Raw genomic sequence first — 24,345 nt, 5'->3', positions numbered from 1 at the left:
CAAAGTTACATCTAATCATTTGTAATTAAAAAAATAAAAACAAATGAACGTTGATTATCTGGAACAACCTCTGAAAAAATGTACAAATAATTTTCAGAATAGTTGGTAAAGAAAAAGCATGATTCTGAATGTTGCTATATAGCTCACAATTATTTTACAACGTAATTGTTTTCAATTTCAAAGCTGTTATTTCAAAGAATACTTATCGAAGTAGTAAACTGTTCAATCAACATGTTTATTGGAAATCAATACCCTTTCTAATTAGATTGAATAATTATCAATAAAGATCCGAGTATCCAATCTGAGATCTAAATTGCAAACTTAGCAGACACTTTGGTGATTAAAATTTAATTGAATACCACTTTTCTATGTAGATTAACAATACAATCTATTTTTCTTTCAAATTATTTCCCACCAAGCATTATTATTAACACACGGATCAATATCATTCCAAGGGTGGTTTTAAATATATTAAAAATGGGGTGAAATAGTATATAAAGCAAGTTAGATATGAGTGTTCTATAAATTCAAAGTTACAACTCACCAGTAAATTTTAATAATTGATTGCGAGTTAAATTTTTTCCGAGCACTACTAATCATCGTTTTAGCAGATTGTTTTATTTTCAGATCATTATTCATTCAGTTAGCGTTCAATCCATTAGATCTTGATGAAAGCATGATTTATTTGGTCAAAAAAGGTCCGCGCATAATTTAATCCTATATTCAGGTTCACCGCAGCATCAAGGTTTTGTGTCTCATTGGGATGAGTTTCCTCAAGTTATTCCATTCTACTCACGTTCCATTTACCATCCCCCATGTACTCGATATAACCCCCTTAACAATTATGTTATCCTTATAACAGTCATCATTCGGTAATGAGACTTTGATGATGACAGTACAAGGCAGCTAAAATTCATCAAGTTTTAAAAATTCACCGACTGACTTTGTAAGATATTTTCATTATACTCTTGGCAAGTGTATCAACGGGAGTTTGGTCGTTGAAAGTTGGCAAAGTTAGGGTTGCAAGCTCCCCTGTCGTCGCAATTTCAATTGACCCCCCGCCAACACGCCAGATGCGACCGCGACGCGTGCCACGTTGAGATGAAAGATGAGACGAGTCTCGGTGGAGACCTATTGTTGGGGTGCGAAGCGAAGGGAGGTTTGAGCATGGGTTCAGACCTCTGTGTTAGAGAGGGATGCTCGTGTTTTTTATTGTAGGCCCCACGTTTATTTTTATTGTCGACACAGGTTCATTGGAAACAGGTTCTCATGATGAAAGAAGCGTGTGCTATTTTAACCCCAAACCGAATCGCTTGGATACTGTACATATGTATTGGCTTACAAAAGGACTCATGAAGGGATGACACTTGACTACATGCGTGGATCAAAATAAATTTCAGAAGAGGATACATTAAATTGAACAATGGAAATTAAAATTATGTTTTATTGCTAATTTTTTGTATTTTGGCAGATATTAAGTGGCAACCAAGTGCCCTATGGGTTATTATATTAAAGCATTAAAGCTGAACAACTCATGTGAGGCGTGAGAATGTATTTAATAATTTCACTTTATCAAATAACAACAGCGCGTGAAAATGTTTTTCTGCTGTAATATTTTTCTTTCAGTAGAAAAAAAAACAGATTTCAAATTGGAACATGATGACTCTCTAGGGATTACAATTTTTTAAAAAATTTTATTAATAATTTAGAGTTGATAAATTATGTTTCATCTTTAATGTCAGATATTTCTTAAAGAAAAAAAAATGTTTAAACTTTTGATAAAACTCTATACAGCTTTTTGTTGAGCTTTAGAAATGTCCTGTCTGACTTTTAAGTGACTCAATATTTCAATTATATAAATGTGAAATACATAGCTGACTGACAGGCAGACTTAAAGAAGCTTTTTTCCCTGAGATTAAAATTCACCTACTTTTTGTAGATTTTACTATAAAGCATCATTATTAAACTTATTAAAAATTAATTTAACTTGTCACAGGATAAGTCGGAAGTCGACACCATCACTCATACCACTTACATTACACACCAGAATTAATAGTAATGACATATTCTTCCATCCATCACAATAAGTGAATGATATATGAATATAAAATATTTTCTTTGTAAAACTTCATACATTTAGATTAAAAAAAAAAATTCTAAATCTCTATTATTCGTAAATCATTAAAAAGTGCATTCATTATCTTATATAATCAATCTTACTCATGTATTCATATATCAACAAATATAATTAAATATTTGTTCAACTCGAATTCACGTTGGTATTTACGTTTCTATTGAATAATTCAATAAATGCATAATTGTGTTATTGTATTGTTTATTGACAAGTATGTTATGTATGAAAGCTTTATACCTTTTGTTTCACATATAGCCGTAAGCTTCCATGTATAAGCATGTACATTATAGCAATTCGTTTGATACAAGCGAGCGAATTAATTTTCAAGGTGTCAAAGCATTAGGATAGCATCATTTTAGTTCAATCTAGCTAGTGTGTGATTAAAGCATTTACGTAGGGTGAGTTCTCTGTCGTTGCGGTAGAAACAAGGGTAATGTGTAATGTGGATGCATAATGCATGCTTCATTATGGTAGTGTTTGATGTTCAGTCATTTTTTCTCTACAATCGGTCAGAGTGAGTGGATGAAAGCTTGCGTGACACTCCAAAGCTTTCTTTACATTAAACTTTTTTTTTTTATCAACTACTGTGAGTTTTTTCTTTGTTGATAAACCCACACAAAAAAGGGACATCATTTTTTAGTGACTGCTGTTCATTATTTGTCCAAGTCAACAATCAATAAAAGACGAAAAAAAATCCACGCTTGTCTTTACGATATATATTAACATAAAAATTAGTTATGTAAATATGTGAGTCGGTATGTTTTATCTTTAGTAGTCGGCCGTTGAGGCATTTACGCGTGGAGTGAAACTTGCACTATGACTGTCACGAGGGTTAGATGGAGAGAAGGCGAGAGGTATAATCGGGATTTAACCGAGCGTGTCCCGTGCCATTACCATATACGTGACTCGAAATAAGCCAGCAATATAGATCTAAGACTCGCAATTAGTCCCGATTTATCAATGTCTAGTTTTACTCAGTTTATTGAATGTTGTACACTTGTTATCACGCCAACATCTGCTGGCTTTTGATGTTTAAATATTACTCATACTTTGCAAATACCATCTTTTTCAATAAACAAAGAAATACTTTCATGTTGGAAAATTGTTTTCGAGTAAAAAAATGGTATGTATTTACCAGAAAAGTTATAATAGAAATTCTGAAAAAAATATTTTTAACAATTGGTATGGGAAAATAACAATACTTTGAAGGAAATAAAAAAAATAGGTTGAATAATTTGTTTTTTTCTGGTGAAAAATTTACTTTAAATTCCTTTTTTTATTCTCATTTGACAAGGATACTATTTTTTTATTGGTATTTTTAATTGATAGTTTTAATTGAATGTAAAATCGTCGACTAAAAATAAAAAATATTCTCCATTTAATTATTTTCCTGATTCCAATATGTTTCCATTTATTCCAGTTATTTTAACGTTATTTTAGATTAAAGTTTTTTTTTAAACACAATTGTCGATGATTCAATCAGAGAGTGATGAATAATTGAAAAAGAAGATGGATGCTTAATAAGTATCTTTTCAAGGTTCGATTGATGTTTAAGTTGTTCCACTGTGAGTCATACGGCCCATATAGGGAATTTAGATAATGAATCACTTTAAATCCATACAAAATCACGGTTCATCTCTAATATATAGTCTATGCAGATTCGAGTGGATACTTACGCACGCGACTCACTCCCTTTTCTTTTTTATCTCTCAGTATATATTTCCAAGCCTACAAACTTCCCTTCGATTTGACTCTCTCAACACTCGAGCTTACGCTTAGCACAGTTTAGTCCTCTCTCCATGTTCCCAAGTAGGCATACACTTTGCATTAAGCATCCAATGTCCATTAGCACCGGATATGTTTCAAGATGCCATTTATACACACTTGTGTCCATCAAATCTTTTTGAGGATAAAGTTTCGTTTTATATCAAAAGGAAGCAGTTCAAATGTAGTTACTAAACTCTGGAAACATTTAACTAAGGGAAGAGGGTGGTTTTTATTTTTGTTGGATACAAAGAGATGAAGTCTGATAAAATAATATTAGCAAACTTAGTTGTGTTTCGATTTTAATACTGATGTAATTATTGAATTAATCATAATATAATAATTAAATATTTTCAAATATTTATTTAACTCTTTAAATATTATTTATTATATTTATCTGGTGTATTGTTAATTATTTGGTAAAAGTTAATTACGTTATTTTCTTCTTTTAAATTGGCTTCAATTATTTTTTATTATTTTTAAATGTATAAAATGAGAAAATCATGTTGAAATTATTAATTGACAATCTAACAAAAGTGTCAATTCAGTGTGAACATAAACTTCATAAGTTCTCTCTTTATTATTTTAAAAGTAATTGTTATTATTATTGCTTGAACTAAAATAAAAGATCAATTTAATATTTATGAAGTAAGTGAAGAATTTTATTTTAAACTTTGATTCTATATTTTGAAAGGTATTAATAAATGTTTATAAATTATTGATTACATAACAAGCTAATGGATTTCATTAGTTTTATTTATATTACTAAAAGTTATTTATTAGATCATGACAAATAGTTATTAATATATTTTATAAATGATGTAGAATAATATTATAGGTGTTATTTTATCGATGAAATATTGAATTACAGATGCTTGATTGAGAGGTATGATGAGTAAGATATTTAAATACGATACCTTTATAAACTAATTTATCAATAAATTTTGCATGAGTTCAAAAAATTTAAAAAAAAATGAATACGAGGGAAATAAATTTAGAAAGTTAATTTATTTACAAGAATTTTTGTTTAGCCTAAAGTGATTGATGGATTCTCTAAACCAGATCATAAATAAAAATTTAATCATTAAAAAGCAGAATTTGCAAAAAGTGTAAACATATTTATGAGCGCATAAAAAAAGTAGTTTGTAAAATTCACAGTAAAGGATGATTTCGTTGAAGGGACACGAGCAATAAATAAAGTATTCCACCCTCTCAATGAATATCATCGCTATAAAGCCCTCATAATGTCATCCTTTTTTGAATGATCAACGAGGGCGTCGTTTTTTTTATAGGGCGTTACATGAATCAAACGCAACGACGCGTCAATAGTCTCACCCCTCTAGGCATTTCTTTCATTTTACGAAATATATTTCTTTAGTTCGTATACACTCAAGCTTCTTCATGCATAAATCCCGCCAGTGTATATTTTAATGGGGGCCAGAATTATTCTTGTCTTCCAATATTTCAAATATGAACGAGCTTCAGTTATTTTTTACGACTGTTCTTAATCATCGAATGTTCGATACATTTTTCACTATTATTTCAAATATTTTCGGCCTTGAATCTCTTTTCATTCAATTTTCCAAGTAAATTTAATATTTAATTTTTATTATGACAAAAAAAAAATGAATTCAATTTTTTAAAATAATTATTATCTGTAATGTAATAATGAAAATACGTTATCCTCTGATGAACTCTTTTATATCACTGGATTTGAAAATTACCGAATTTTTTCTAAAAATACAGGAAGTATGAGTATGCATGGACACGGAAATAAAGAGCTTGCCATAGTTATTTGTCTGAAACGCATTGTACAAAATCTTTTCAATATTTCAATATACCGGAAAATTTCAATTTTCACGTAAACCATCATTGGAAGTTATACATAAACACAACTGTATTGATTATTATTTTTTATTTTTATATTCCTTTTTTATTTTACGACATCACTACCGGTTACTTTATTACTTATTTAACACCAAAAAATCTTTTCATTCTCTCTAATATAAAACAAAATCATAACCGATAAATTATTACTGTTATTTTCTCAACACTATTATCAACAAACTCACATAAACACTTTAGTATAAGAAATATTCTTAGAAAAGTTAAAAGAAGTTTTTTCTCATTACATTACTTCTTGCCTGCTGGAAATAATTTCGAAATTACTCTTTAAAGCTTCCAATTACCGGAAAACATTAATAGATCCATTAAAACATCCTCAGATACGAGAAAGCAAAGGTGCGTCGAAATGCAAAATCAATATCGGCTCTATATATACAAAACTTTTTCACATGGGAGTAATTGGATAATAGTGTTGTCAGTGCTAAATTAATTGGTACCTCATTAACAGAATTAATTATGTTCATAACATGTGTACACTGATGCTGAGACGATATCTCGTTTGATTTGATGATTGGATCCTCATCCCCAAAGCTAACTTGAAGTGATAAGATTAAGCTACTTGACTAACATTCTATCATTATTTTTGTCTATCAAATAAATCAATGACATAAACAGTAGATTACATGAAATAAAAATCTAATGAATCAGTTGATTTAATTCACAGTGATAATTTATCCTATAAATAAGATTATCTAGTTAAATAATGCCACTTAGAAGTTTCTATTGAAAGGGACTGCGTGCATGCAACCAATTGTATCGTTTTAAATGAAATGTAGTCACGTTTGTTTTCCATTACTAAACACTCCTTTATTCTGTTGTTTAACGAGTTAACCCTTTTTCTTTATAGGGTACAAAAACATCCCCTTAATGAGATAGTGATCACGTCGAGTTTCTTTTCGCGTTTAATCTAGTGTACTATTAATTAAACATAGTTACGTAAATCTAAAGAGATTTCCGGACTATATATACACCGATTATGATTATAATTTAAATTGAATTTTGTGACTCCTATCGTGAATTGTGAGCTTTACTAGTAGAATAAAGCTAGTGGTGAGAGGAGGAAGCTCGAGGCGAGGACTTCTAGAAAGTTGTGCCCGCACCTTTTCGTTATTCTTGAAGAACGAACTTCGGGTGAGTAACGAATTATCCAACTTTTCCACTCGGCAAGATCTTGTATAATCCTCAGTCACAAAAAAGGACCAGGCCTCTTTCTTAAACTAGATGAAATCGGTTCTCAAAATGAACTAGGAAACGAACCGCAATCGTCACTTTATGTATTATTCAATTAAGAATATGGCTGACTTTGGAAACATTTGAATTTCAGTCAGGTTTTTCGATTTATACATTGAATTATTAAGAGGAGAATAATTAAATGAAGATGTTTGCATAATCATTTTTGGAATGAGATGAATTATTTTGATGGCTACTTGAAGAAAAAAACAAATATTGAATTTATAATTGATTTCTGAGAGAGATACTTTTAAAAATAAATTACCACAATTGTGATCACTATTTTAAAATTGATAAGAACATTTGATTAATATAGGTAATGTAGATATGAGATGACCTAAAAAAAAATAAAGATAGTAATATTTTCATTACATTTGTTGCTATTTTTTTATGAATACAATTCGAAAAATGCATGATTATATTTCAACAAAATTACAATAAATATTCTATCCTATTTATATTTTATTTTTCAAAATTATTTATAATGTTTTTAACGATATTTCAATAGCAGGAATTCATTCAAAGATAGAATATATTTTAGAATGTTAAAAAAGTGGAGCAATTACAATAAAAAATAACAGTTATTTTGTATCATCATCAAACTCAGTAATTGATCCTTATGAATCACCAAATATCTCATTTTATTATTCCTAAATTAAAACAGGAAGCTATTTTATTGGTTTTCAATTCAAAAAGTCAATATATTTCAGTCAATTCAATCAAATTACATCAGTCTACATATCCAATTGAAACAATTGACAAAATATATACACATAATATCAATCCTCTATTAATCTTTATTGAATTTTCATTTTACTCTATTAAAGTTTCAACAATTTTATTCATGCTCCAATATCAGAAAATATTTTATAAATCTTTAGCCATGCCTTATACTTTCTATGAGGTTTTATAAATATGCGTGAAGATTTTCAAATGTATTTTACGGTCAAAATGATCGATATGTTCTTTCATTCGTCTCGAAAATTTCAACGACGCGAATGGACCCTAGTGTATGTACGCCCAACCCTCGAATTTACGCTTGAGTTGGTCAGCTCGCGCGGCAGCTGTCCAAGTGATAGAGGGAAAGGTTGAGAACCGACAGTCTCGAATTTATCGGACAGCTGGACCATGTATTGCTCCATTTTTTATACCTTGGTATTTGTATTATCCGATTTTTTGCTTAGACTTTGCTTCATTGTTTTATTTCCACAATTATTCGGTTTTAAAAGGCAGTGCAAAAAAAATTATACCATTCTTTCTCTCATGATTAATAAAATCAGTTCTGCTCTACTCGATTATTGATACCAACACTAAAAAAAAATTGCCCCTCACATTTATTCGTAGTTGATAAATTTTTTAACATCGAAACAAGTAGCAAACATCAATTTGATTAGTAATAAAGAAAAAAAAGGACGATTTTTTAATTTAAATTCAATGAAGTGCATCAATGATGAATTAATTATATTTTCCAAAATAAATGATATTATTTTATCAAATGATTGTTTAATATTTTAATTAGTTATTAACGTCAGGTATCTAGAGAGAGTATTATTATTTAGATATAATAATAATTTATTATGAAAGATGATGATTATTTATAATATTTGCATCAACTCACCTATTATGAATAAAATGATATTATATTAAAATTCAAGGTATCTGTAGCAGAAGAGAAAACAGGCAGATTGGTAATAGATGCTGACAAGCAGACAAATGGAATAGAGATAAAATGTCACGATGACATTCATATGACGTTTGTTCTGCGCAAGTTCATAACTGCAAGAAATTAGAATAAAAAATAAAAGTTTTCGAATATTAAACTTCTCGTCAATTTCTCTACATATTTTGAATTGATTTGAATACATTTCTCATAAGAAATTGAAATATAATCAAATGTAAAGGACCAAATTTATTTAAAGAATCATTAAAATATTTCCAAAAGCAATTTAAGTCTAATAAAATAACTCTAGATGGTTAATAGAAAAACAAATTCTAGGTATTTTTTTATAAGATTTTTTTGACGAGAGTAACCTTTTAGTCTAATTTATTGCATGAAATTACAGTTGAAAGCATAAAAGCTCTACCTCTAATGAGGAAATCTCAAACAGCTTAAATCTGACGACGAATCTTTTTTCTGTCTCTTAGTGACATTTAAAATCCACATCCTCCGAGCTCTTGACCATTTCAAACTTCACGTTTCCACCCCTAATTTTTCTTTCTCGTCTTTCTTTCGACATTGAACTTTATTGGCATGTGCAGAGATTTATCGGATCACATAAAGTGTAAGCTTGCAAGCTTTTGTATTCCAGAAAGTGTTCGTTTTATAATAGTTAAAGTTTGAGAAAATATTTTCAAAGACATGCATCTTATTTTTTTCTTATAAAAAAATTCATTCTTCAGTTGAATAAATATTTCTTTTATCTTATTCAAAAAGAGGAAGAAAAAAAGCAGAAACTTCTAAAGCACATATATATCCCTGAAATTGTAACAAGACATGTTAATAAATGTGAAATTCTATGGAAAGAAGGAGATAAATAGAAAGCCATCTGAGTGTACAAATAAAATTTACAATTCCATTTCACTTTGCGTATCGTTATCTGAATCAGATGCTTGGCAATCAATTTGAAGTCACAACGAGATAGAAAAGCTTTGTTGCACTTCATTTATTATCTAGTGAAAAACGATGGAATATACATTTTTCTTCAATGTAGTAGACAAGTAAAGCAAAAAAAAAATATTACCGCTTAAGCGAATCCTATCTCTAGAATGCAACAATGCGTGGACAATGAATTTTCCTTGCTCCAAAAGAGATGCACAACCTTCTGTCCATGCAAGCATTTGCATAGATTTACAAGTTTCTGTCTAGTGTTGGTCTCTGAATGGACATATTTTACTCTCTCGATTCTTGACATTTTAATAAATTTTTTTCCTCAACTCGTTCGTTAATACATCCTTTCTTTCCCAATTAATTTTCCAAGTTAACGTGGAATTTCTTGACATCCAAACTTATTTTATTACACTATAATAACTTGCGTTTATTAAATGTTTGTAAGATAACGTAGAAAAAGATAAAATTAAAATTATCTTAAGAGACAAGACAACAGCGAGATGTAAACTTCGCTCTGAAAGATGCAAATGTGATCATTAAGACGTAACTTGCAATTCAAGTTGTACCAATTAAATTTTGGAGCAAAATCAATTAGCATTAATAAAGTCTATGTCGAGTTGAAGTATCCTTAAAAGGATCTTATTTCATTTAATCTTCCGGCATATAAATATTTTATATTAATTTTACATCACCGAATCATTCTTTTTTTTTAATTATTTTCAATATTCATTTCAACTAAAATATTAATTTTACATCATCTTACAAACAATTTAGTTATGTATTTTAATGTTTCGTAGTCGAATAAATTAAATTTTATCTTCTTTATTTATTTTTCAAACTTCAAAGTAATCTCTAAGAGAAGAAAATTTTAAGCAGATAATTAAAAGTCTTGTACATCAACTTAAATTTACATAAGAAAATTTTTGTTTTATGTAAAATGTTCATAAATTATTTCCCCTCTCATTATTTTTATCTGTTACTAAACCTTCTTCTTTACACATCAGTGTGTTTATTTAAATATCAGAACATTTTTGATTTGTTATTATTACCATTTTCCCTTTTGTCTGATTTTTTATCCTTGATCATTTGAGTGCGTGTTCAGGTCGTGCGAACGGATGTCTTCGTCACGGCTGGCCAATTTGGTGTGTTCAAAATAAGCCACACAGAAACAATACATACCCATACCATGTATCACATGAGTATATATGCTATCTCTTGGTTCTTATATCGTTTCATAGATTTTTTCTCTTCCTTTAATCGTTCCTCCTTATGACCACGTTAATAGCATTTCGTTACAGCAATCTCGTTGACTATCATCCTGATCGCCATAATTACATGTGACATTAACTATCATTTTTTTATCGCTGATAGAACTCCCTGGTGTAGGTCAACTGATGTTGATATATTAGGGGAAATTGTAGATTTGGAAACTATGTTTGATATTAGAAGTACTATCATAATTGTTGGAGAACTATTAGTATTATCTGAAACTTCTCAGAGACTATGCTTGTATTACAATGGGATTGTTTCAAGACAGCTTAGCAGCCAATTTGCAGTTATACCAAAGTGTTGATTTATTTTAGGATCCCAATAAAGATAGACAACGTCAGCTATACTCAATAAAATTAAATATGTTTTGACTTTTCATAAGCTAATTAATATAAATCTTACTATTATAATTATTCCTTTTGATTATGCAAGAATTAGCATCTCTATTGTTTCTCTTTGTATTCTGTGAGTCTGAATATTTTAAGTATGAAATAGGTTTGGTATTGTTGTAAGAGCTTTATAAATTTATTAATATATGAAAAATAATTACCTTGAAAAATCTTTTATACACTTGAGGTTGATGACTATGAAATATAAAAATGAATAAACAAGATTAAAAAAATAGAAAGGAATTTTTTATGAGAACTTGATGATAAAATGAAAATCACTAATCCATTATAGATATTTTATTTGGATCAAGTAAAATATTTTAATATCATTTATTCATAAAATAATTAAATTATCTTCATTACAAATGAGTCCACGAAAATTACTATCCACTGTTACAATGAAATCAGACGTTTAAATATAATAATAACCAATTATCAATAACCGTTAAAATGAGATAACGTATTGAATTATCTATATTAAAACCCATAAATGAAATTTCAATATCATTGCATCATTTTTTTTCGTAATATAATTAACTGTAAAATATCTTAATTATTTGAATTTAATAAAATCAATTTTATTTTATTCAATTACCGACTGATATCCTAGATAGTATTTTAAAATAACAATTCAAATTTCACATTCAAAAGTCAAATCACCAAGTGAATGTCTGTAGGGATGTCGTATGTCAATTCTAAACAAATGCGCATACAGATAGGATCTATTGGCATCTATAATTGACATTTCAAGTGTTAATATATATATAAACGTGAAATGGAAGATGATCGTATATAAATAATTTTATTTGTGATTAGATTTAGATTAACGTCTTCGATCACTCATGCAGTTTGCAAGCAAATGGAACTGGAACAAGACGTCAGCACAATACAACCATCCTGCGTGGCGAAGCTCTGGTCAGACAATAGATCTTAATGCTGTGCTTCATGGTCTAGTCTCCTCCTTGTCCACCATTTTCACAGTCTATGGATCTGCTCCTCCTCTTCCTTAGGTTGCTTGATGGAATCAATCAATTCGATAGGCTTCAAACAAGCCAGCTCTCAAAATAGAATAGTCAATAATTTGATTGATATTTATTTGCAATATGATATTAAATAAAAATCGTAGAGAAATAGAAAATTCTAGATTGTTTGTCTCTGTCAAATTGACGTAGAAATTTATATTAATGCAATTTCTTTTTTATAATTGCTTGAGCAAGTCGATTTAAAGTTGCTGAGCATTTTAATTTATCATGTCTGGAAAAGATAGGTGACTATGAATCCTCAATGACAGACAAGCAGATCAAAGACGATGTAGGGGATGGGGGCTTGGGATGAGAGAAAAAGAGACCATGGGGTCCAGTGCATTTTGTTCTCCCTCTCTCGATCGAGTATGCAGGCATCGTTGAAACTTTTCCAATCGGGTAGAAACTTTGTTCCGGTAATTAAAGCTGCATGAATACTCAATGAGTTCATCTATATCAGTTACGAGATGGCTTTTTACTTGATTCTCGTTGCCGATTTAAAAGCTAAAGATGATTTTTAGTGATAAAAGTTTTAACGTTATAAATATATGTGTGTATATTTTTATTAAAAATAGAAAAATTGATAAAAATTTCATTCAATATTATTATTCAATTGTTCAGTTTATTTTATAATTTATTTTGTTTTTTTCGAAATACCAGTGTCTATGAGAATTTTAAATACATGATGGATTGACTTTTCAATTATTTACGAAATGACTCGTTGAATGAAAACTGAATAATACATGAGTGACAATTTAATGAAAAAAATTTAACGAGGGATGTTCCGCTTGGTTACTTGTTAACTAGTATTTATCGAGCTGTTGTTCACTTTGTGGAATTATATCTCTACCCAAATATTTCTTTCTTTATTCATTGTCTCTCGAAACATTATTAAATATCATAACTGATATTTTATCATTAAGGATGATTAAATTAATTTTAATAAAATACCTTCAACTTCAATTTCTCTTTTAAAATATCAACGCAGTCATCTCTGGTGATATAGCAATATCAAATAACATCTTCATCTCTAGAATATTTTTAATGATATTTTTTCCAGAAAACACAAAGCAAATTCTATTTGATAAGAAAAATTTAATTTCTAATATGAAATGAATAATGTAAAATTAATTTTATTTATTTTAGAAGAAATGTTAACATAAATATTTACTTCATCATATTTTATCAATGAGGAATATGTGCTTCCGTTTACCCGGTAATTCACTTCTCACATCTGGAAATGCAATCTTACCTGCCATCATTGATAAAAAAAAAATGATAATTGAAGAAATAATTTCCTGTGGAGATAAAAACTTTCATGAGGTCAGTTATAGTAAAAAAGAAAAATCAACATCTGAATTATTTATTTATTTTTAAATATCAATATATATCCTGTATGAAAAAATTTCGTTCCCCGACGCTCCCCTCGTGGCTCATATAAGAGATTTAGACGAAAGGAAAAAAGTTGATATAGTTAAAATGATAATTGGAGCGTAATTTAAGAGAAAATTAAAGCTAGTTCCCGTTTTACCCCATTTTAGGTGTGAAAAAATGAATTTTTTTGAAGTTTGACCGGATTCCGTATTTCCACACATCAAGACGAAGAGAATGAGTGGTCAAACTTGAAAATCGGACAACTTTGATTTTTTGACCCTAAAAAATGGCAAGTGGTACCCCTTTCCATTTTTTTAGGCCAAAAAATAAAAGTACTCCGATTTTGATGATTGAGGGCTCATTCTCTTCGTCTCAATGTGTAGAAATGCGGAATCGGGGCACAGCCCGAAAAATTCCACTTTAACACCCTCAAACAGGGGTAAGACTGGATACAAATTAATAATAATCATCCTCTTGACTTTAAACCTTTATAACTCGTGAACGGATGGTCCAATAACCGTTTTTAGGGACGTTTTAGAAACTTCAGAATTTAAGCTAAATATGCATATCCATAAAAAATGTTTAAAAAATTCATTTTAGCCTCAAAAGCGCTAATGTACTTAGCAAACTCCCAAAGAAATATGACTTTTTATATATTGGCGATTTTGAGGCTAAAATGAATTTTTTAAACATTTTTTATGGATATGCATATTTAGCTTAAATTCTGAAGTTTCTGAAACGTCCCTAAAAACGGTTATTGGACCATCCGTTCACGAGTTATAAAGGTTTAAAGCCAAGGGGATGATTATTATTAATTTGTATCCAGTCTTACCCCTGTTTGAGGGTGTTAAAGTGGAATTTTTCGGGCTGTGCCCCGATTCCGCATTTCTACGCATCAAGACGAAGAGAATGAGCCCTCAATCATCAAAATCGGAGTACCTTCATTTTTTGGCCTAAAAAAATGGAAAGGGGTACCACTTGCCATTTTTTAGGGTCAAAAAATCAAAGTTGTCCGATTTTCAAGTTTGACCACTCATTCTCTTCGTCTTGATGTGTGGAAATACGGAATCCGGTCAAACTTCAAAAAAATTCATTTTTTCACACCTAAAATGGGGTAAAACGGGAACTAGCTTTAATTTTCTCTTAAATTACGCTCCAATTATCATTTTAACTATATCAACTTTTTTCCTTTCGTCCAAATCTCTTATATGAGCCCTCGATCAACCCCATATATATATATATATTGCAAATTTTATTAAGAAAGGAATTCTTTTTCTAAGCTTGTTAACAGTTGAAACATATAAATTCAAAGAATATTCCTCTTCACAACCACAATTCTTGCCAACACAAGTGCACAGTAAACTCTACGATACTGAATAATAGTGAATAACATGCAAATTCAACCCTCTACTGATACGACCACTTCAAAGTATCAAGGGTCTTGTTACAAACGGATGCAAAGGTCGTGTCTGAGATCTAGAGAGCAGTTAAGATCTTGCAAATTTACGTGGTAGCTTTCACATCGCTGAATATTGTTAGACTGACAAGTCTACCAATGAATGTCAATGTCTTGGACATTCATTCACAGGATATTAATCGGAATCGTATGCTTATGAGAAGCAACAGGACAGAATATTTGAGACAATGAAACAACTTAATCTAATTTCTGAAGCACAATATTCAACTGATGATAAGCTGCGAGGCAATGACACTGAGGTACAATCGAGAAATGTTGCTTGAAGATCCTGGATTGATATCAATTGCCTTAGAGGCTGAGCTGAGGCTCGTAAATCTCAAAATCGACTGGGAGAGTAGTACCCCCATCTTGTCCTACGAAATGAGGGGCTGGAAGTTGAGGCTGTTGTTCTCTAGTCAATAATTAAATTCCATTGACGTCTCGTACTTTATCGGCTGACCAGTCAATGTACGTGGGTGTGAATGGATTAAAAGAATGAAAAATGCTGGGAACGCGTTTAGATTTAACGCTACTTGATATCATGAAATGTTTTTTTTTTTTGTTTAAAAAAAAAAGCTGTTAAAAAAATATTTTTCATTTGTGTTTAATTAATCAAAGTTGAACATCAATTTTCAATTATTATTAATATTATTTTGATCAAAGAGAAAATTTTATCCATTGTAGCGAAATATTTTCATTACTTTTTATGAAAATTTCATCTCTTTCAATTTTTTAATATTTATTTAACCAACGAAAATGATTGATTAACATTATTGTGAGTATTGATTAATTTATTTATGAAAATGAATTTTTTAACATTTTAGAGCTTTTTTACTGGAATTTTTTTGTTATATTTGTGAGGGTAAAAAAAAATTTTAGGTGGTTGTGCTAATGGTAATTACTGTCAATGATGATAATAATAATTACTCAATTTTTTGTTCAATTCAGGATCCTCAAAAGAGAACGAGATTTCGAAATCTATAATTTTCTGCATCTATAGAAAAAAGAGTGCATACCTCCCATTCATATCGTTGCATGGAATATCATTAATTTTCTGAATAAGGAAATTTGTAATTTGCAAATAAATTTATGAAATTTATTTAGTAAATTAGGGGAAAAAAAATATTATTTACTCGAAATAAATGCTCTTATTTAAATTGAGAATCATCTTGACTGACAATGGACATCATTTGCACATCAATAGTCCTGTCAATATTATACTCATCGTTTGGTTTCGGTTTACTTGCTATGTAAAAGATGCAGCTGCTGAAAGTTTTCGTCTCACCAACTAAATCATCTCGCTATTCAGCAAAATGTCCTTTTTTAAGCATCTAAAAAGAGAAAAAGATTCAGGTTTTATAAAGAACAGCACCTGCCTCTCTTGTGGTTTTTATTTTTTTTACTTTTTTTGTTTTATTCTTTTGTTCATTGTTTTATTTAGTTTTATCTTTGCCGCAGGAGCTTCTTGTACATGATACATTTCCTCTGGTTGTGTAAAGCTGCTTTATTTTTGTTCATTAGTTAAGTTTTTTCGTGGTTGAATTATCTCTCTGATTCAATTAATAGAAGTATTGAATAAGTTCAAGGAAATAATTTTCCCTCTTCTATTGCTTTACATTGAAATTTATTTGGTAAAAATTGTCAAGTACAGAAAATTTCAATTCCTCAGCAAATTCGTTGAGCAAAAAAACAATTGATAAGATGATTTATAATTTCCTAGCTTTCGGATTTATTTCTTAACATTATCCTAATGACTTTTATGTTGGATAATAAAATTTGCAAAGACTATGACATTACTCTCAATGCACAAATGATTGGATTCAGTGCAAAAATTTTTCATTCGTTTAATTTCTACCTTTCAGCAGTTTTCACGTTCACCAGTTCTGCCCTCGGGACTTCTTTCTTCTGTATATTCATCTTCGACGAGGTTAGATACTGTGGAGTAACGAGTTCGCAGATCACATTCCATCTATTGAAGATGCGCTCGATGGTTCAACACCATTGACTGAATGTCGCTTCCAGACATTTTCTCGTGTTTAGTTTTTCTATCATTCTTTATTTTCTTTTTTTTTGCATTCTGCTGTAATATATCTCCAAGTAAGCCCCGAGGCGCCACATGTATGCATCTCTGACAATCTACATCCAAATGAATCCACTTATAATCTAAATGTTTTTTTTTTTTATTATGAACAACCGTTTGTAAGTGTCATTTGATAGACATTTAGAAACGTGTGTCAACATAACATTTAAATTTATTGAGTTGCATGTAATGACGTTAAGATGATTAAATCTTATGCAGGAATGATATACTTTACTAATAATATCGATGAAAAGTAGGTCCCAAAGGTCTCGAAAATATTGGAATATGGGTATATTTATCCATTTGAAGTCAATTTTAAACCTTAAAGTGGCCATTATTATTGGAAAGGATTTTTTTCGGTCAAAATTCAAATTTATAATTGATTTTTTTACCTTTCAATTCTCATTTTAGATTTTCAGAAAGCTCATTAATTATTTAATTAATGATTTTTTTGTGAAAATATAATTTATCCTTAAATTCTCTATTTTTGAGTCTATTGAAACTAAAATTAAAATTTTTCAAACTAAAAAAAAAATTCTTTTTTCTTCTTGGATTAAATTTATTATTCTTTCTCTCGAATCTTAACCTTTTTTCAAAAAAAATATCTCTAAATTGATTAAAAATGACATAGTATTGGTAGAATGGTGTCTCTAGTATAGCAAAAACGCTATTCTGTGATTTCATAAACATCAAATATTATCGCACAAGTCTTGTCTATTCCTTACCCGAGGCAGAAAAAATATGTTTTCCAATATTTTGTTATATTATTTGAAATCCTAGACCTTTCATAAATATTTTTAGGTGTTTAAATTTAGAAAATGAGTTAATTTAATACGAAAGCTTGCTTTGGAGTAAATTATTCAATACAATTAAATATTTATAGACTGTATTGAAACGTTTTTTTACTGTTGATGTGTTGGAAAGTATATAAAAAATGTATGGAGGATATAAAAATAACGTATCTAGAATTATTTATTAAGTCACATATAAAAAAAAATTATTTTTTTTGAGGATTTAAGTCATTTTTTATTGCATAAAAGCATTCGTCTATTTTTAAAAAAAAAACCTCAATATATGACGGTTTTTTTTTAAATTCTACGTTACTCATATAAAAGGTTTATCTTTATTAATATCGAATATTGATTACACTTTTTTTTATTCTCCTTTCTTACTAAATTGTTTTGACATGTGTCGATATCAAATACAAGCTTGAACTCCAAACTGGTCAGCACAACAGATTAACGAATTGAAAAAATATAGAGTCTTACAGTCAGCATTTTTTTTGCAAGTTGTTGATGAAAGCTGATGTTGAAGCTTGTCCCATGGTGGACAAATTCGATAGCCTGGAATCATTATCAAACATAATTACATATAATTCTTAATTAACATATTGAACAAACTGTCCTGAATGATATTTATTGAAAATAAAACTCACTTTCTCCAGGACGTGCATCAATAAAGCTCACCATCGTCATCATCATCATCACACAAATTAAGCTGATGAAAATTTTTTCTAAAAAGTGATAAAAAAAAAGTTTATTCCAGTTAGAATAATTTAAGTAAAAATAATGATTCGAAAATGCACTCACTTGAAGCCATGAGGGAATTTTTATCCTACCACTAAAATAGTTTCTATACTTTATTGAAGATTACAAGTCATCTGATGTCATAATCTTACCAATCAGCTATTTATACTTACTGAAGAATCTAATAAGGATAAAAAATTTATAATCCACACTTGTTCAATTAGGACAAAAGTATTATTTAAATACTCCCAGATATGTGGATTCTTACATGACGAATTAATTCAACTTCATTTTAAATTAAAATTATAAAAAAAGTAAAGCAATTTCATTCATTGTTTAGAGATAAGTAGCTTATTATAATTCAATCAAAATATTTTCTACAATTAAAAAATTTTTTATCGATGAGCATGAATAAAAGAAATATTTATTTATGATGATAACAGAGTCTGAATCATGATAAATAAATGATATAGAATTTCTGAAAGTCACGTTGATTTAATGTACTTTTCATTGCCATCTATTACAAAGATATATATTTATGCGAATGGTAATTATGCATAAACAATGTATTTATTGCATAATATTCAAATAATTAGATTAATAAAAATAATGAATTCTCTGTGCCGTTTAATTACCATCTTTTAATTTACGATGTAATGATAAGAATCAACATTTGTTAATTCATAAAATAACGGACGGTGAGTTCAAACAATATCTATTACGGAAAATAAATAATACATATCACCATAAAATGAATGCGTGTTATCTTCACTTGTAAACAAATGTGGCTAATGAAAATTAACCAGGCATTCGAATTTTATGCAAATAGAAGACAAAAAGGGTATTGTTCTCCTCGAAGGATTTATTTTTAATGCAATATTTACATTGAATTTTCCCTGGTGATGTTTTTTTCAAAAGCTGGCTTGAAAGTTTAGTTTGAAAATAAAAAAAAGAGAAAACTGTAGTGTGGATAAACATATTTTTGGAGAATATTTTACACTTTAGAGATCTAGTATAGAACACGTATAGGATGCGTGAGTTTTCGAGGGTTAAAAAGCATCAGGATTTGCATTTTTTTCTAGCTGTCTGTGAGAAGTTATGAGTGTGGTCGTCGTTTTCATGGATATATAAAGCTATTTGCCGTTTAAACAAGCTGCGGCCATGGCTCTTTCAATATACTCTGAGGGTTGATACCCTTGGCTAGCTTCCTCTGGGTACTTAAACCCAAGAAAGACATCAATATTACAGAAGTTTACTCGAGGAACACTATAAAATGTCTAGTTCAAGCAAAAACTCACTTGGAAAAAAATGAAAAAATTTTGATTACACGTGTAAATGTATTCATGAAATATTTACTTGATTCTTTGAGAGTTTCAATCAGTTTTATCGAGTTAATTGAAGAGTCTTTGTTAACAAAAATAAATAAATAATATCTTCTCTGTAGATTTTACAAATAATAGCTTGAAATGAAAGTTTGAAAACAGGATGAGACGAAAAAATTATTTTTGAAATCTGCTGAATACATTTATGAAATGAATAAAGCATCATTCCTGTCTTTTAATTAAAAACGAAGTTAAGAAAATAAATAAAAATGTTTTTTAACCAAAAAACGAAACTAATTTATAAAGAAAAAGCATTTTCTGTCATGATTTACTTTAATAAATTCCTTTCAAGTTTTTATTCATTATTTTCTTTTATATATTTTTAAAAATATTTAAAACAATACTTCCCTATATAATGAAGCTTAATAATTAAAAATAATAGTATTCATTTATTTATTTTATTTTTATTTAAAGATAAACTCTACTTTGTTGTTTAAAACTTTTTCGTGTTATCTACAATCTCATTGTCAGAAAACTGTCAAAAGTCTTTCAACCTAAAACTAAAGTTTTTAATTAAAATTAGAATAATAAATAATCTATTTTCTCAAACGTTTCAGCAACAAACTAAATGCAAATCTTGCATTAGAACTGTTTGGAGATTCAGCCGGACTACGGTCAACAGTTGAATAATACGAGCCGAAGAGATGGGATGAAGCTAGAGACGTATAAGAGAAGACGAGAGGATCTTGTGAATTCAGTAGTTAGAAGGTGAACAAGAGGAGATACTCCTTGGTTAGAACTTGATTCCCAGTACTGCATAATAACTATTATAGTAACCATGATGCAGAAGAAGGAGAATAACGTCAAACAACTGAACAGGTGAGAGCAGAAAAAAGTGAAAGAAACAAAATCGAACCTCAATAGATGTTAGATGGAAAGATAGTAAGATCAGTAGATATACGAAACATTGGTAGAAAAAAAAAGAAAAATGCAAGAATAGTGGTTTTGTAGATTCAGACTTGAATTTCTTCAGAGACTAAGCACAAGACTCGATAATTCTTTTTTTTTCTTACTCTTCCCCCCTCACTGTCACGATAAATCTAGCGACGCTGATATCGCTCTACGATATTTCCATCGGCTTTTTATCTTGTCGTTTCTTGTTCCTTTGGGATGGATCATTATCCGGTTCTTTACTCGTCTCCTACCTCAGACGACATCCGACAATTCTGTCGACTTCTTCAATCATTCTGAATTTTAAAGGTTTAAAAATCAAACGATGCATTGATAATGCTATAAAAGAATGTCTCGTGAAATAAATATATATTAAATCATGATATTACTCATGAAATATTACAGCTATCCAAATGGTTAATTAGTTACAAAATTTATTGCAATACGTTCATCTTGCTGCTAATAATTCTACATTCAAAATGACCTCTTGTAACGATTTTAATTAATCATAAATGCTTTCGTGAAAGTGCCAATTTAACTTCATGACAGCTCAGAGTGATAATATAATAGCTTCGAGCTCATTTTTATAATGAAACGCGCTTTTTTCGTGAGCTTTATGAATATATTATTTAATTATGAAAATGCGATCACCAGGGTTGTTTTTTTATTGGAGTTTTCACTTGATGTAGCTTGATATAGCATTCACTGGCGGGATGAAAAACGTGGAATTTATATCAAATTTATGGATCATAATAATCATTCGTGATTTTATTTCAGGGGCCACTAACCAACAGGTTATTTCACGGGAATTTCGGTTAAATTTTTTTTGTAATGAATACAAATTTGCATCAACAATGCGTTGACTTGTTTTTTAGCATGAACAATAAAGGTTTAATATTTTCTGGAGAGAATTTGTTTATTATTATTAAAAAAAAAAATAATAGTAAACATTTTTAGTTACACGACAAAAAGCTCTCAAGCTCTTTTAATTAAAAAAAATTTCGTCAATTAATAACTTAATTTAATTTTTTATCAGAATAATGCATTTGTTTAACAGAAATATTATTATGATTTTAATTATGGAATTTTTAGCAACAAAACAGTGTATATTACTATCATAAATAATAAAAAAAACATTAAATCCACGATTTGCATATCTACAATAATAATTTGCTGCCATAATGATTATCAGTAATTTATTTCAACAATTTCCTATGAAATTCTTACGATCTACAAGCTTGAATGTATCGTTTTCGTGACAATATTTTAAATTTGCAAGAAAAAAAAATCAATTTGCAATGTCTCGAAGCGAAAGAAATTCGTATTTCGTGACCCCATGAAAGTAGTTCCCTTGTAATCTTTCGCTCAAGAAAAACCACTGTACAATCTCTCGTGCGTTCAAGCGCACTGCTATTTACCGTGTAGAAATGAGGGGTTGTGTCGCCGATTTGCGGAAATTTCATAACGTCCTCGGAGAGAGAATGGACCTTTGGCATCGTAGGCACATTGTTCAACACACACGTAGGGCTGAAATAACAAAAGGATACGAAGCAGCAAGCTTATCATGTGCAATATAAGCATTCTGAGCCATAACAAGCACGCATCACTGCACGTTTCAACTAAAAACAGAAAAGGGATGTGAAACACACGTCATATATGAAGGCACGTGGACAACAAAAGCACTAGGGTTTTTTTTTTCTATTCTCTCCTGCAGTTAAACTATTACATAATATATCGTAAGTCGGGATTTAAATCTCCTATTATTAACCACCCCTTGTGTCTCGTATCAACAAGTCAAGTTGTAAAAGTTTAAATCCCTCGACCTTGTCATCATTACATCCAGGTGTACTATTTTCATGTAGTTACCAGATGTATACTGAGTTTTAAGCGTAGGTATCCGTACGTTAAACTGAACTAGGACAACCCCAACACAATTTTCGTAGTGTTGACTTCATTTGAGCACAATGGCCACCCATTGTGCCGTTGTAACACAATGAGTCCAATGGACAATTTCTATTCTAGAGGAAAGAAAAATCTGCTAACAATTTTTAGTTTAACTCTGATATATGAGAAAAATGATATTGTTTTGTATTGAGAAAAGTTGGATAATTTTACTACTTTCAGAATGAAACAAAAACATTTGTTTGTCTTTATGAGGAAATTATTCTAATTTAGATAAGACGAATTAGAGATGGTACTGATGAGGTTGACTTGGAATTAAATTTGATAAAATTATTGCTAGAAGATGAGATAAGTTATGATAAAGTATTAATTTTAGGAATTAAAATTGTTTTTTGTTTAATAGAAGAAGTTATCTTTGGTACTATTTTTGTCTTTATTTACAAAAAAGCTCTAGAGCTTAGGTTTTTATTTTTGGTATACGTGTAAACTAATAGCTATCATCGTGCTTTGGAGTTGTTGGACAAAGCGAGAGATATGGTCACAATTGCCAAGGGGACTTGGCAATTGTGGCATATTTACATAACATCCAGGTGCCTATAGAGGTAATGCATTGCTGTGCACTTCATGCTCATATAACACCATCAACTCCAGCTAGTCTATCTTGTTTCACAAATATTCAACAACCACTCACAATGAACGCTTTCTTTACCCTTAAAAATATTCAGTAAAATCACAAATGCTTTATTTGATTAGTTAAAAAGTCAACACATGAAAAAAAGTTTTATTTGTTTGTATATCAGCTTGTTGTTTTATAGTTTACAAACTGCGTTTGATGTTATTGGTCAAATAATTACTTCAACATTTCTCTTGATGAGATGCAGTTAAACTCATAACTTTACAGTAATTAGCACTGTTCTGCTATTTCTTTTTCAATTACTTCATCGTCCATGAACTTCAATTACGCTGTTCAAACATGTAATTAACAAATATGTATTAATATTAACATTCTTTCATTAAGCTGAAGTATTTTTAAAAAATTTTACTTTTATAAAAATCCTATTTTGAATATTTACTCAAAAATACATATTTATTTAGAGAAGGAATCTTTTATTTCAAGAAAGTATTTACATATTTAGATGAAAAACATTATTTGAATGAAAATCAGTTGGTTTACATTATGAAAATCATGAAAATTAAACTGTTTTATTCATATCATAAATAACCAGAAAAAATATTACTGAATTCATGGTAGGATTTTTCATCTTATAGGTGTCTGTCGATATAAATTTCTTTCGATTAAAAAAATTAATTCTCTCTATTCAATCACTTCTTAACAATCAGCTGAATGTTTAAAGGGGCCCTGCAAGGTAGTATTTCACACCAAACCAATTCTCATAAAAATTCTAATTTTCG

At 29.5% G+C, this 24,345-nt stretch overlaps 1 long non-coding RNA gene across 1 annotated transcript in view; it reads left to right on the top strand.

Moving 5' to 3' along the window:
* Positions 1 to 21,117, top strand: part of LOC118073942 (uncharacterized) — an 85,722-nt gene extending 64,605 nt beyond the window's left edge. Inside the window, exon 3 of the long non-coding RNA XR_004691154.1 lies at positions 20,697 to 21,117. This is a non-coding gene — a long non-coding RNA (uncharacterized lncRNA). The remainder of the gene's footprint in view (positions 1 to 20,696) is intronic.
* The last annotated feature ends 3,228 nt before the right edge of the window (positions 21,118 to 24,345 follow it).

This window comes from Chelonus insularis, unplaced genomic scaffold (assembly GCF_013357705.1).
Source record: "Chelonus insularis isolate UGA/USDA-ARS -01 unplaced genomic scaffold, ASM1335770v1 scaffold_714_pilon, whole genome shotgun sequence".
NCBI classification, from domain to species: domain Eukaryota; kingdom Metazoa; phylum Arthropoda; class Insecta; order Hymenoptera; family Braconidae; genus Chelonus; species Chelonus insularis.
This window is presented reverse-complemented; position numbering and strand designations above follow the sequence as displayed.